This window comes from Saccostrea cucullata, unplaced genomic scaffold (genome assembly GCF_032062105.1).
Source record: "Saccostrea cucullata isolate Sc308-1 unplaced genomic scaffold, CSIRO_AGI_Scuc_v1 ctg2971, whole genome shotgun sequence".
In the NCBI taxonomy this organism is placed as follows: domain Eukaryota; kingdom Metazoa; phylum Mollusca; class Bivalvia; order Ostreida; family Ostreidae; genus Saccostrea; species Saccostrea cuccullata.
Window position 1 is genome coordinate 26,620 of NW_026936519.1, and position 5,620 is coordinate 32,239.

The window sequence follows — 5,620 nt, forward strand, 5'->3', positions numbered from 1 at the left end:
ACTGCTTTATTATTCCCAATATATTTTCTAAACGCTTAGAATCCAATAGAGTATGTGCCTATAAGAAGCACCGTTACAATTTGGCCTCCTTTATAGAATAAACAAGACAATTCTCTATTAGTAGTTAAGCTATTAAAGTATTAAATACGAACATACAGTAGTTTCGCTTTGTCAATTGAAATTTCAACATTATGTCTGCAAATAAATCTCAAACAAATTTCACTTTTGTATATCTTTTGAAGTTTATGTACTTGTATTTATCGAGAAAACAAAGTTTCCTGCTTCAATTAGAATACTATAATTTTACACATCTTGAAAAGACAAGAAGGTAACTATATTTAAGGTCATGCCAACTTCGAAAATACTTACAAACCCAAAAAGGCAATTGTCTGCATAACAATACATCTAAGAGTTTCCCATCTTCTTCAAGATACTTACAGGTTTTGTAAAGGTCTTTGGATAAACATACTAGTCAATACTACATTCCAAAAATTCTAACTTTGTCGAAAATTTAAGAATTTCAAAAAAAATTAATTGTATGAACAATGTACATGATGAAACATTCCAGCTTCATCTAAGCTACTTACAGAATTTGAAAAGGTCTTGGCTGCATTAAACTACATCTCAAACCATGCCAGCTTCTTCCAGCTACTTACTGAATTTTATATATGGTCTTCTCTGTATCAAACTACAGCTCAAACCTTATCAGCTTCTTCAAGCTACTTACAGAACTTGTAAAGGGCCTTTTCTGCATCATAATACATCTCAGACCATGCCAGCTTCTTCAAACTACTTACAGAACTTGTAAAGGGCCTTGTCTGCATCATACTACATCTCAGGCCACGCCAGCTTCTTCAAGCTACTTACAGAACTTGAAAAGGGCCTTCTCTGCCTATTCCAGCTTCTTCAAGCTACTTACAGAATTTGAAAAGGTCTTGCCTGCATCATACTACATCTCAAACCATGCCAGCTTCTTCTAGCTACTTACTGAATTTTATATATGGTCTTTTCTGTATCAACTACAGCTCAAACCTTGTCAGCTTCTTCAAACTACTTACAAAACTTGTAAAGGGCCTTGTCTGCATCATTATATATCTCAGACCATGCCAGCTTCTTCAAACTACTTACAAAACTTGTAAAGGGTCTTGTCTGCATCATACTACATCTCAGACCATGCCAGCTTCTTCAAGCTACTTACAGAACTTGAAAAGGGCCTTGTCTTTATCATACTACATTTCATACCATGCCAGCTTCTTCAAACTACTTCAGAACTGGTAAAGGGTCTTATCTGCATCATTATACATCTCAGACCATGCCAGCTTCTTCAAGCTATTTACAGTACTTGAAAAGGGCCTTGTCTGCATCATACTACATCTCAGACCACGCCAGCTTCTTCAAGCTACTTACAGAACTTGAAAAGGGCCTTGTCTGCATCATACTATATCTCAGACCATGCCAGCTTCTTCAAGCTACTTACAGAACTTGAAAAGGGACTTGTCTGCAACATACTACATCCCAGACCATGCCAGCTTCATCAAGTTACTTACAGAACTTGAAAAGGGCCTTGTCTTCACCATACTACATCCCATTCCATGCCAACTTCTTCAAGTTTATTACAGAACTTGAAAAGGGCCTTGTCTGCATTACATCAATACAGCTCTTGCAAAGATCATCATGATTTCAACTCTTTAGTCGTATTTTCTTCATAAGATAGAAAAAATACTAAATTAGGTCATGCAAGATGCATAATGAAGGCTATCTTAAATATTTTCGTAAACCAATAATCTTAAAACAGAATGATCTAAACCGAATCAGGCTATCATATTTATCAGCATCGGAATACATAATGTACAAATTATGGAGCATCAATAACATACATTTACCTTATGTTCTTCATTTCTACGTATTAAAACAGCGTCCAGAAATAGGAGCATAAAAACCACGTGCACTGAAGCTACACAAAAGTTTTATTGAATAAAAACTTTAACATAAAACGATGTTTCATCATTTTTTCGAGTTAATATCAGGAACTATATATTCAATTTACACTATTTCCAAGATTTGAAAACAGCTTCAGATCCATGAATTAGCTATATGCAGTTCTATGCATCGTGTGTCACAGTACAATGTAGAATTGTAAATTGTAGAACTTTTCGAACCATATTATAAAGAAATTCAAATACATTTAGCTTCCAAAATAGTGTGTCTCGTAACTATGAATTAGAAACTTTGTTCACAATTCCTATATACCAAATTCTAACCCATCGTCAGATAAAAATTATATATATGTACCAGGTACGTACGTTTATTAATTACAACCGTGACTATACCAGAATTATACTAATTCTCAAGTAACACATGAATTTTTTTTTATTATTATAAGCTAAAATCAAGCTGTAAACCGGACATAAATCTGTGTCCAAATGCTTACCAGATTCTCTGTTCTATGCGTACCTCTATCTACTGTTAGAGTCGTAGCCGTAGCTTACATATAGTCGTAACGTCTATGAGGCTTAGTAACAATGAAAGATAGACGTTGACAAACGTTTTAATCAATCAAGCTTTCAGAAGTTACAATTAACACAATGAAATGTTTTGTTGCCTAAATGTGAAAAACACAGATGGTGCTTATATGGTCCCCATTATCTTATCGTTAATGATATAAACAGTGTTTAAAATTCAAATGTTACCTTTATACTTTCGTTCTCTCTGTGAGAAAGTCGCGAAAAAGAAATTACTAGTTTGTAGCTGCACCTTCAAATGTGCCAATTTACCTCCACATGGAGTCCACAGAAATGCCCAGAACATCGGCTCTGTTTGTTTGTGTATAATCAGCAACTGTTTCTGCATAAAGCTAGGCTCGTCTAGTATAGACTGATTTCTATCTCCGATCTAAGCGAACATAAGTCTGTTGCAATGTAGCAGCGAACTTCGAATAACTTTAAACACCCAAAAATCTACCTTATACGTTACTGAATCATGCGTAGCACGGATTCAACCTATTCACCCGTAAACAAATACTACGGTAAACAACCAATCGATCTCCTTTACCGATGGACTTAATCTGCATACATAACAAACACACGTGTTTTACCATAACTTTTATAAAAATATAGATCTCTGTGTCTCTGGAAAAAATAACATGATTGTTAGTCAGGAACACCAATTTTATAGTAATGCATTCGTAGGTAAAATTCTATGTGCAATTCTATAGTAGAACCATCTTCACTGTATACCATATGTTATGTTGAAGAAATATTTTTTTCCACCATAAATCATCAATATTTAGGTCTATTATATTCTCCCATTTAATTCCACAATTTGGGATTTTTCTTTTGTATTTCTGACCTTGTTTGCATTTTATAATTACTTCCTTAAACTTCAATAAGCCGAAAAAGGAATTGACGCAGTTAATATTAGTATAATTCTTAATCACAAAAGGGTCTAGTCTTTTTTCCACCATATTTCAAGTTAAAGACTACTCCTTGTATTTACCACAAATACACATCGATCATTGCTTCCAAACTTTTCAATTTAAAATAAATACTTTAAATCGCCTGTATACTGATTGTCTAAAACAAAATCCTCCATCGTGTTCATGTTCTTCTATGAGTATAGTCCTGCTAGACACGTTATTACAGGTGACGTAAATATAATTGATAATCAGTACCTTAGATCACTTATTTTAAAAGGTTCTTAATATAGGGAACCCCGGTCCTACAACTGGCGTAGAAATTTCATAATATTATGGATCTTGTCGAACATTGGGCTAGTTATGAAAAAAAAAATACGTTGACACCTTGTCAGAATGAATTAAATGCACCAGATTCATGTTAAAGTCTCGTATTGAAAGATTGAGGAGCACCATGAAAACTATCTATCCTTCTGTATTCAATTATCCAGAATTCAAAAAGAATAAAGATTAGTTATATGATCAGTACGTACTGGTCCCTGCCAGTAAAAACAGGTTACAACATTGTCTTCCTTAATGTAAGGTTCATTATATCAGATCAGATAAGAAAATCTTATTTAAAGTCGGAGTTTTACAACAATTCATAAAAGCTCTATAGAGCTTTTGACCGACATAATATTAGTACTAAATATTTATGCATAGATACATAAATGACTCAATACACATAAAACATAGTTAAGATTACATTGTCATGCATCACAACAGACATGTTTACAGGTACACACACAAAACAACACAGAACAGCACATATATCATGCATAAAAATAAGACAAAACACAGGAATTGAATATAAATGAATGTCAAAATAGTACTTTTGCTCTAAAAGAATAGTCTATGATTTATATATTTTGATAAAAATATAGCAAATTTGTTGAGTAAAAGGTACAGCTGTATATGTGTAATATATTAGATAAGGTTTATGGTAACTAAGTTTACTCATTATTAAAACAAAAAAAGCAAACAGAACTTAAAACAGAAGAAGAATACCCCTATAAAAAAAACTAAATAAAAAATGAAACTAAAAAGAAATTGACCAAAAAGCTGACAATTAAAATATGAAGATTAAGATCTGCAGAAGCTGCACTTACAGGAATCTCATTTCCAATTGTTCATTTGACTTTTGAACTGATTAATTGTGGTTGCATTTTTAATTGTTTCAGAGTTCATTCCATAGTTCGGCTCCTGCATATCTAAAAGAGTGTAGTCCATATATTGTAGTTCTTACCCTAGGTACCCGTACTGTGTTACTTTTCCTAAAATGATATGGTAAAAGTTAAAAGATCAGATAAATAAGCAGGACTTCCATTCTTTAAAATTTAAAAAACTTCTATGGTCATAGTCATTAAGGATATACGATCGTCAGTCAGGAAGGATAACACCAAATATTGATATTTAATTTGAAATGCATCAAAATGAAGCTTGAAAATGACATTTTTTCATGCAACAATTTTCATTTTATTCATCGTTATCAGATTCAAGGTTTTCGGAAGTCTAAGAAAAGATTGTATCAAAATTGACATCGGTACCCTATAAAAGGAAAACAATTAATACACTTTTAGAAAAAATAAGATTTTCTTTGATATGAAATAAGAAGTGATTTGTGGTGTCTTGCAATGATAGCAAAATACTTTTATACTATGTATTATAGAATACATGACGGAAATAGAAGACAAAAAATACTAAATAAGTATGAAAATCATAGGAATTTCTCTGAATGCCTGGATTCTTATCGTTTTTTTTTTTTACCTAGAATACATTTTTTGATTAATTTGCAATTAGAAAATGAATTGCTTATATTCCAATGCGCTTTTTCTGCAAAAAAATATTGGAGATTTTAACAATTTTCCTTATATAATAATTATGATAAACTTTAAACTTAAACTTTAAAAAAAAACTGTGGATAAGTTTACATAACTTTGTGGATGTAGATATACTTTTATGAGTATTATTAAATACTTAATTGCTAATTTTATAACCCTGAGGATCGGAATACTTAAACTTTCTAATCGTTAAAGTTTTAATTTTCTAATTAAAAAATATGGATTCCAATATCAATAACAAAAAATAAATTGATTTATTTTGGTGAAAATTAATATACCGCACAACTGTTTTAAATAAATTCATCTTAATAGGTATAAACGTCTCCTT

At 31.9% G+C, this 5,620-nt stretch overlaps 1 long non-coding RNA gene across 1 annotated transcript; it reads left to right on the forward strand.

Moving 5' to 3' along the window:
- Nucleotides 1–607: 607 nt before the first annotated feature.
- Nucleotides 608–1,643, forward strand: LOC134245759 (uncharacterized). The gene is made up of 2 exons (XR_009987516.1): nucleotides 608–671; nucleotides 933–1,643. It is a non-coding gene; the product is annotated as an uncharacterized LOC134245759 (long non-coding RNA).
- The last annotated feature ends 3,977 nt before the right edge of the window (nucleotides 1,644–5,620 follow it).